The sequence below is a fragment of the Pelodiscus sinensis genome, chromosome 6 (genome assembly GCF_049634645.1).
Source record: "Pelodiscus sinensis isolate JC-2024 chromosome 6, ASM4963464v1, whole genome shotgun sequence".
Classification (NCBI taxonomy): Eukaryota; Metazoa; Chordata; order Testudines; family Trionychidae; genus Pelodiscus; species Pelodiscus sinensis.
The window spans coordinates 55,883,126-55,893,912 of NC_134716.1; positions in this window are offsets into that span (position 1 = coordinate 55,883,126).

Sequence of the window (10,787 nt, forward strand, 5' to 3'; positions counted from 1 at the left end):
CTTCATACTTTAAAAAAAATAAATTTAGTATGTTTAGCATGGAGTCTGGTTTATAGAGGAAAAAGAACTGGTTTTCAATCCTTTTAAGTTATTTCAAAGAACTCTAATTTGACGTGGAAAATATTTGGTACTTCTCCTGTTGGCAAAAGTCATTTGCATTGGTGGAACATTTCAAAGGAAAATAATAGGCATAATAATTTAGAAACTTTGCACATTCAAAAATAAGCATAATATGTATACACAATTTTGGTCGCAATCTTTTTCTCTTTGAAGCCAATAGAAATTTGAACACATACTTGAAAGGAAGCAAAATTTAGCCCTTAATCATTTAGAAATATAAGATAGCCCTGTAAAAATCATCATGAAAGTGTTCCAACCCAGGCACAAATGCTCTGCACCTGGCTATCATGATGATTGATTATAATGGGGAAAATATTTTACTTGTGCCTTAAAAAAATCCACAAGCAGGAAGAATTTAAATGGCTGACATGAAAAAGAAAGTTTATAGAAGTTGGAAACATGTAGTCCCTATTCAGGCAAAGAGCTCCATTCTCTCAATATTGTATCTCATTGTTACTTGCACAGTGTTTAAAGGATCAGACCCAATATTTAGTGTCTGTAATTTATCTTTCCACCATTACACAGGATGGATTAGTCAATGTGACTACTGTGTGGAGTAAGATACTACTCAGTGAGGAACGGTGGCAAAAATTAGACACTCATAAAAGAGAGAGAAATATTTTTCTTCAATCTGAATATATGTTCCTTTAGCTGCCTACTTCCTCCTGCCTTATTATCTTCAAGGTACACTGTGAGCTTGTGTGATTTGCAAGCAGTAGTGTGTACGGAATGGTATGGAGCTGTGCCTCCCCCGCAGAGAAATTGTGCCTCTTGAGCTACAATCTCTTCTCCAGTTCTTGATTGTACCTCAGGGTGCTCACTCTTAAGATGATGCATATTGCTCCTTTTTGTATCTTAGCTGGAATTTGAACAGGGATTTTGACCTCCCTTCCTTACTTTCAAGTAGTTCTCACTCTGTGAGGAGAGAGTGATCACAATATCTGCTCACAGGGACTAGGATTGTGTTTGGTTAATATAAAAGGGGGAAATACTTACATACCCGTATCATGCGTCTGCACAAAAGCCAATTACAAAATTTCCACTCCAACTCTTGTGGATGTTAGAACAACTTGCAGAAGTGCTTCCAAAGTGCCTAAGGAACCCAGAACTGCCTAATTAGTTTGCATTTATTTTACCTTGCAGCTCTTTTAGAAAGAGCTAAATTTCAATTCTACTGTTCTTGTTTGGAAGCTCTTCCGACAGTCTAACCTGCTTTCCATTCTTGAGAGCAACATGATTTTTCTCCAGGTTGGCTCTCTATAGTCAAGACTACTATTGTCCAGTAGCATCTGTGGTCTAGCATCTCTGTGAGCTGGAGCATTCATGGGGGAAAAACCAGGACTCACACTCAGCAACTCCTCCACCAGCTTCCCAGAGTGTTCAGAATGCTCATTTATGGCACTCAAGCTCAGGGTGGAGGACAATCCTTGGATGTAAGAGGCAGGGTGGAACTCGAGTTCTAAAATTGCCAGAGGGGTATGCACCTCCATTTGAAATTTTTCAGGGATCTACAAACAAACAAAACAACGAGAGATTGTCAGGAAAATATGTAAACAAATGCTCATGGGGGGAGTTCTTGAGAACACATCTTAGTATTATCACATAATGCAGCAATGTGAATGTCAGCATTTTAAAACCACTATGTACAGTAGCATATTAATAACTTATCATTAACAGCTAGTTTTAAGAAATCAATAGTGCTTTTAAGTGACTATGCTAATATCCAGTAACTCATGAGGATTTTTCTCCCTAATGAATGTGTGTGCACACACGCAAAATTCTATCTTTTGATAGAGCACTATGAAGAACACTTTTGCAAATGTGTGAAGTGTCTTAGACTAAGCCTGGGACAAAAACATATAGGTTTTTATTTTAAAAATTCACCAGATGAAAGATATTAGAAAGGGAAACAGTGTCTGACTTTACATTATATGCTGCAACACAAAAGGCTATAGAATCTGGGAACTTCATTTTTATTAAATGAAAACTTGGCTTGTGTAGAAAAACAGCAAAAACTTCATGGAGAAACACAGATCACAGCATCCCCAAATTGTTTACTACTGCAGTTTTCTGGGATCTCTGAGTATTACCCAGGATTTCATATTATTTATTCAGAAAATACTACAGAATGCACTTCTACCCTGTAAATAATATAACAGTGTTCTTCAGAGAAATTATATTTGCAATGGGTGACTTCTCTAGTGCACAAATGAAAGCAACATAGTCTAGAAAAGGGAACCCACCATGAAATAAGCACTTCCACAATCATAAAAACAATGCTGATTTAAGAAGAAACTAACATACCTAGTGAAGCAGCAGAGCCAGCTTATATAAATTTTAACTTTGGAGGGAGATGCACAGAACTGTCAATTTTTATGTAATTATTTGCAGCACTGGCAGATAAGTCCTTCCACAAAGCATGCCCTTGTACAATTTTTATAGGACTTTGGAAGAAACACAGTTCAAAAGAAACATACCACAGTGTTTCATGTAGGCTATGCAAAGTAAACGGATGAGATTTGACAGAAGGCTGATTTTCTTCCCACAGATATATTTGCACATATGTGCAGTGAGATAATGGTTGCTGGAGATATAATAAACAAAAGCAAAATTAATGGTTCCATTGTATGAATAAGTATATGTTGCATTCATAAAAATAGCTAGTTGTGGAGTTATGTGAAAGACGAGTCTGAGAAATCCTTAAATGCGACTTAGTATGAACATACTAATTTGCAGGTATCATTCTGAAATATTTTCTGTGTGTGTCAAATATAGCTGTTCAAAAGCCTAGAGAATATACACTCAAGAAAAATGGGAAAAACTATGGCAAAATGTACTGATTGTCCTCTTAATTTGGAGACATATTTCCATATAAAAACAAACCTGAAAGGCCAGTCTGAAATCTCCCATCCAATGGCCAGTTTTCAATTACTATATATTTAAAACTTTGAAAATTGATGAAGAAATTTAATTACACTTGTGTAACCCTGTGTAAAAGAAAAATCAGGTCCCATAGCAATGCACAAAACCCCCCAAAATACCTGCTTGTCTCTGAGCACTGTGGATTAGGTAAGAAAAAAGAGATAATAAAGTACATAGAAATCTGTAAATTTAGGCACAAATCCTACAAAGTTCTTGGGGGGTGCAGAAATTTTCTTGGTTTGTCTGTATAGGGGAACTATAACATCCCTACATGGCACTTAATTCAGATGTTAGGGGCAAGGAAAGTGTCTCCACAGTTAAATTATGGATAGTAAAAACACTTTATATGATAATAAAACCTTTTATTCAAAAATTTCAACATGCATTAACTAAACACCTCATATTGTTTTGGGTGCTTATGTCCATTTTAAAGAAATGGCATAAGGTGAAGCAATTTATATACACAGCAAGAAATAAAACCTATCTTGTCTTCCTTAGCAGAACTCTGTTCTCTTCAGTGTCCGCTACTGACACTGAGTGGTCTGACACTAAGTCTCTATTCACCAAGATTAAATTATGCTTTTAGGTGCATATACAAAAACAAATAAGCTATTAAAATAATTTTAAATATTAATATGAATCCTTATCAAGAAAAAGTAGTTAACAACAAAGAAATACTTGTACTTTCAGTGCCTTTTTATAAAGGTAAAGGAAATTGTGCAATGTGCTTTTGTGCTTCATTTTTTTTTATCCAATTAATAGAAATATGTAGCATTTTCTGGCAAGAAAAGCACTAATGTGGCAGGAAAGTGAAGCAAACAGTTGGCTGTCAAATGTTATCAGTGCTAAATTTATATAACACAACCCTTTGAGTCAAAATTATTCTGTGCTGGTGATAAAAGGTGCATGCATTAAGAACATGTCTTGTCACTTGTTCAGTGTAAGCAGTCATTGGTTTGACAACATGTTCAGTGATAAGGACTCCCCAGTGAAATTGCAAGCCTTTGCTGCCAAAATGTTAAGCTGCTTAAAAGGACTAGATGAGAAGAAGAAGAAAAAATTTCGGTCTGAAACAACTGACCAAAACTGATTGCTGGTTAAAACGTAGAATAAGTAAGGGCCACTACATATTATTTGTCTTAATCTAACATCTGTAGTTTTGTTGAGGAATATATAAGACACAGAAATCAAGGCTTTTATAAAAGGCAGTCTCTCTTCTGAGTTCTGGTTTCTTTCTGTTTACTGATCACAATACTAAAAAAACATACCAACAAATATGCTCATTTACCCAGGTCCCCTTTGTGTGCCCTTTAAACCCAATAACCAATCATCCTATCTCTAAATACAGGGTCCTAACTCACTAAAATGGGCATGGCCTGACCCCCTCTTTTCCTTCTCCTAAGTGAGATAAAGTTAATTTGACAACATCTCAAATAATGTAAATCCAGATTAGAATAATAGAATCAGAAAGAGACCTCAGCAGGTTCAGCAAGTCCAACCCCTTGCCCAAAGCAACCCCAACTAAATCATTCCAGCCAGGGCTTTGTCAAGCCGGGACTTCAAAACCTCTAGGGATGGACATTCCATTGCCTCCTTAGGTAACCCATTCCAGTACTTCACCACCCTCCTAGTGAAATAGTTTTTCCTAATATCCAATCTAAACCTCCTCCAATGTAACTTGAGACCATTGCTCCTTTTTCTGCCATCCGTCACTACTGAGAATAGTCTCTCTCCATCTCTTTGGAACCCCCTTTCAGGTAGTTAAAGGCTATCAACACTGTTCTCTTCTGCAGACTAAATAAACCTAAATCCCTCAGCCTCTCCTCATAGATCATGTGCTCCAGACCCCTCATCATTTTGGTTGCCCTCCGCTGGACTTTCTCCAATGCGTTCACATCCTCTCTGTAATGGGGGGCCCAGAATTGGACACAATACTCCAAATGTGGCCTTTCTAGTGCAGAATAAAGGGTAATAATCACTTCTCTAGTTCTGCAGGCAATGCGTCTCCTAATGCACCCTAATATGCTGTTAGCCTTCTTGTCTACAAAGGCACACTGCTGACTCATTTTCAGCTTCTCATCTACTGTAACCCCCAGGTCTTTTTCTGGGGAACTGCTGCCTAGCCAGACGGTCCTCATCTGTAACAAAGCTTTGGATTCTTCCGTCCTTGTTGAACCTCATCAGATTTCTTTTGGCCCAATCCTCCAATTTGTCTAGGTAACTCTGGACCTCATCCCTGCCCTCCAATTTATCTACCTCTCCCCTTAGCATAGTGTCATCTGCAAAATTGCTGAGGGTGTAATCACTCTCTTCACCCAGGTACTAATAAAGTTGTTGAACAAAACTGTCCTTGGAGCACTCTGCTTGACGTCAACCACCAACCAGACATTGAGCCATTGATCACTACTTCACTACTTGTTGAGCCCAACAATCTAGCCAGCTTTCAATCCACTTTACAGTCCGTTTATCTTATCTGTACTTCTTTAACTTGCTGGCAAGAATATTCTGGGAGACCATATCAAAAGCTTTGCTAAAGTCAAAGTATATCATATCCACCGCCTTCCCCATATTCACAGGGCCAGTTACAGCATCATAGAAGGCAATCAGGTTGGTCAGGCATACCCTTGGTGAACCCGTGTTGATTATTCCTGATCACTTTCCTCTCTTTCAGCTGCTTCAAAATGGATTCCTTGAGAATCCCCTCCATGATTTTTCTGGGGACTGAGGTGAGGCTAACCAGTCTGCAGTTCCCTGCATTGTCCTTCTTCCCTTTTTTAAAAGATGGGAGCTACATTTGTTTTTTTTCCAATTGTCTGGGGCCTCCCCCAATTGCCAAGAATTTTCAAAGACAATGTCCAAAGACACCTCAGCCAACTCCCTCAGCAACTTCAGATGCATTAGATCCAGCTCCCATGGCTTTGTGTATATCCAACTATTGTAAATAGTTCTTAACCTGTTCTTTCTCTACTGAGGGCTGCCTACCTTCTTCCAATACTGTGTTGCCTATTGAAGTGGTCTGGGAGCTGACCTTGTCCATGAAGACAGAGGCAAAAAAAAAAAAAGAATTGAATTCTTCAGCTTTTCCCACATCCTCTGTCTCTAGGTGACCTCCCTCATCCAGTAAGGGTACCACTCCTTCCCTGACCACTCTCTCATTGCTAACATGCCTATTGAAACCTTTCTTGTTACCCTTCACATCCCTTTCTAGCTGCAGCTCCAGTTGTGCCTTCCTGGTTACAGCCCTGCATGCTCGAACAATATATTTATATTCTTTCCTAGTCATCTGTCCAAGTTTCCACTTCTTGTAAGCTTTCTTTTTGTGTTTAAGAGCACCAAGGATTTCATTGCTAAGCCAAGCTGTTTGCCTCCCATATGTGCTTTTCTTACTGTGCATCGGGATGGTTTGTTCTTGTGTCTTCAACAAGGCTTATTTGAAATACAGCCAACTCTCCTCGGTTCCTTTCCCCTTTGTATTAGCATCCCTTGGGATCCTGCTCATCAGTTCCCTGAAGTAGTCAAAGTCTGCTTTTCTGAAGTCCAGGCTCTGTATTTTGATGTTCTTCTTTCTTCCTTTGGTCAGTATCCTGAACTCAACCATCTCATGGATTACTGCTTCCCAGTTTGCCACTCACATCTACTTTCACTTGTAATTCCTTCCTGTTTGTGAGACGCAGGTCAAGTTGTGCATGGCTCCTGGTTGATGCCTTCAGCACTTGTACCAAGAAGTTGCCCCCAACATTCTCCAAAAATTTCCTGGATTGTCTGTGTACTGCTGTATTTGTCTCCCAATAGATGTCAGGATGATTAAAGTTCCCCATGAGAACCAGGACCTGTGATCTGGAAGCTTCTGTTAGTTGTCTGAAGAAAGCCTTGTCTACCTCATCCACCTAATCTGGTGGTCTATATCAGATTAATAAATACGCAGTTTACAGCTAGCCTAATGAGTCTCTCCTAACAATGTCTTCCAATGTCTTAAGACAAAAAGAGCTGTTTGAATAGCTATTCAAATACTGTTTTTCTAGTAAGGGTGGATATTGGACAATTACAAATCCCATTTTGATAATTTTAGATTCAGAGTCATGCAGCTCTGTAAGAATTAAATAGCTCTAAGGTTCCTTATAATGAGGAAGCATAGAGTTTTTCCTACCAGGATGGAATTTGCCCAACTAGATTATACTACTGCTCTATCTAGTCTAGTATCTTAAGTGTGACAGTAACCAGCATTAGATGCTTTAGATAAGGAAGGTTCAAGAAAGCCCAAAGTATACAATTAAGAGTGCCTCTTCACTGCACCATTTTCCCAGAATTAACAGCTGTTATTCCGGAAAAACAATACTAGCATCCACACAGCAATTGCGTTATTTTGAAAGAAAATTGAAATAATGGAGGGCTTTTTCTGACATTGGTAAACCTCATTGCACTAGGAGTAATGCTTCTTCTAAAAAAGCTCTTTCAGAAGAGGGTGTGTGTGGATGCTCCAAAGTTGCTATGTCGAAATAGCACCTCACCAGGGCCATTCTAAAGTTTTTTCTCCCAGTGCCTCCAGGGACTCTAAATCGAGATAGCATGTCCACATTAGGGGATCCTGCCTTGGACTAGTTTTGAGTTTTCCCTGTAGTTTGGATGCTTTATTTTGAAATAAGTTATTCTGGAAGATATCTTCCAGAATAGCGATTTCCAAAATAAGCTTGCAGTGTAGACGTACCCTTAGAATGACCAGTCTGTCAGGAATGTTTCTTCCTACATTTTATGACTTGGAAATTGATTTATATCTTGAAGTATAACATGAGCATTTATATAGATTTTGTTATCATTTTATTTCATGTTACTATATCTGTTTACATGTCTATTTCTTTTTGACTCATATTAGGCTCTTGATTTTCATAAGAAATATGGATTGAGTCCCAAAAGTTGATTATGTGTTTGTAACAGGGCATAGCAGGTTCCCCTTGGTCTGTCCTTTCTTCCATTTAGACCTCTTGGCCCAGTAGTCACTGGTGAGGTTTATTTACAACATGAAATCTCACCATCATCTCACCACACAGTCTTATGGGCTTCTCAGTCCTACAGCCAAGAGGGGAAAAGCTATTCCTTTTCCTCCACTCTCTGGCTCCAGCCCGCTCTTCCCTTTCTTCTTCTGGGCCTGTATATAGCCTCATGCTAATTGGGCTAGCAGCTATTTGACAATCTGATACAGGTTTCTCTAGTTTCCAATTTTTCTCCTTTAACTGGAGCTGGTGTGACAGAATGCTGGTTCAGCAGTTCCGGCCCGGCCCTGTCACAGCATAATATAAAATATATTTCCTTTTAGCAGTTTGAAATTTTCTCCGGTTCAATTTAATTTAATATCCCCTTATTCTTATGTTATAAGAAAATGTAAGGAGGATTGCATATCTTACATGTAATCATTAAACGTGGAGGAGTGGGATTTCAAATTCTATCTTAACTGCACATCCCAACATAGCCTTGATTCTGTCAGCAGTATGATTCAGCATGAGTTGTTCCTTCAAGGACAAGACTATTCATGTTTCCTACTTAACAAATTAATCAAAAGCTGGCAAAGCCATTCTCCTCCATTCCTCATTTTCTTCTAGTAGGAACAACTTATCCTAACTCATATATCTAGCTTTTGTATTTACAGTGTCAAAAATGTAGCCATTCTTTTTACTACTTCAGTGGGTATTCACACCTTCTTATTGTTCTCTTTCTAGGCATATGAATATTCTCTTTTTATCTTTGAATACATATAAATATATAGATCCAAGTGATGATAATCTCATCCTTGAATAACAATACAGTGACTAATTCCATCACCATGTTGCTGAGCACATTTTGATATTCCAGTTCCTTTTAGAGTTCTGGTGCCTGGTTCCAGAAGCTCTAACCTTCAGTGCATTGTCATAAATACACTCACATTTTGAACAATGGATTGCTTTATCACAGCTCCCCTCTCCCAAAAAGGGGGGGGGGGAATACCTTAGGCACAATTTAACACTAGAAGATTAATCCAAAATGTCCTAACCCAGACCTTAGAAAGAGCGTAATACAGGGTATACAGATAATTGTATCTTGTGTGGTCGCTCAGTCCTAGTACTCAGGATGCTTCTTCCAGTCGACTCCTACGACAAGACAAAGCCTGCAGACTCCTCAGACAGTGCTCAGGTTTCTTTGTTGCTGGTCTCATGGGGGCCCATATAAAATGCTCTCCAGATTACAATTACTCAACTCCTCCTCCTGGCAGATTATTGCACTGTGTATTTCTGCCAGCAACAGGCTGTGTTCCCTGCCTGGCTCACAGCTCCTGATCTCAGTTTGTTTGCCACTCAGCCTTCCATCTGTTCTGTGTACAAGACTAGAGAGTGAGCCAAGAGATTGCAACATTCAGACTTTATTTCTAATTGTACAGTGCTCTTTCCCAAAAGCAGAGCTCTCAAAATTACTACACATGATCATACTGTAGAGCCTCTTTTGGGGAAGCTATGTGTTTGATAAAGCAAAGTTAGACATTTAATACTATGACTTTTTTAGGTCGGGGTAGTGGACCCACGAAAAAAATCAGTCAGGGGCTGAGGCCTCCCAGGGGACTGGAGTGCCAGAGTGGGCTACCTAATACCCTAAACCTCGAGGGCCAGATTCAGGCAACCCAGGGGCCACATCTGGCCAGTGGGCCTTACGTTCCCCACTAGGGTTGCCAGGTGTCCAGTTTTGAACCAAACAGTCCAGTATTTGAGCCTTTTGTTCGGGAAACAAATTGAGAAAATATAAATGAGAAAATATAAATGTTCGATACTTTCTAAATAAGATGTAATGTAGATTGTGATGTTATGTCAAGTGTGTCCGGTATTTTTGTTGAAACCATCTGGCAACCCTATTCCCCACCCCTGCTATAATCTAATTGCACTTATTACTATTATGAGATGCTCTCATGCCTTGTACAATCAGGGGAAAACATACTTAGGTGTAGTCTACACGACAAACTTACGTCAGTATAACTACGTGGATTTTTCCACACCCCTGAGCAACTCAGTTAGACTGACCTAACTCCTTATTGTAGTGGACTTCTCTCATTGACATAATACTACCTGTTCCGGAGGTAGAGTACTATGCTGATGGAAAAGCATAGATAGCATCTTCATTAAACACTACAGCAGTGCTGTTGCACTGTCATTGTAGACAAGCCCTTAGGTTCTATAACACTCCCAGAATGTCTATGGCAACATCAAGCTTTTCTTATTTAATTAATTCTTGATTGGCTTTGGGATTAATATGTTTTCCTCTATAAAGAAGGTGTGTTCTTTTATACCTTAGTATTTTGTAAAGTCATGTGTATATACTTTGCAGGCAGTGTTCCCTGTAAGCTATGCACTTGTGTGGCCACTTGAGAGCAATTCAAAGGCTACCTAGATGATTAAGAGTGCACCACAGCTAGATCTTTGTTTCTACTGAGGGTGCACATTCATACATGCCTCAGTGCACATAACATTATTCCGCATGTCGATGGAAAAGATTAGTAGGAACATAGCTTGCAAGTGGTCTGATATTGCAGTCTCTCTTGTGACACAGTACTGCTTTGCACTTTTGGGGTGTGGCAATTCAAGGTATCTTCCAATATGTATTGGTTGCTTCTCCCTCTATGGCTATGTCTAGACTGCAAGCCTCTTTCGAAAGAGGCTTTTTCGAAAGTATCTTTCGAAAAAGCCTCTTTCGAAAGAGCGTGTCTAGACTACAATACGCGGATCAGAAAA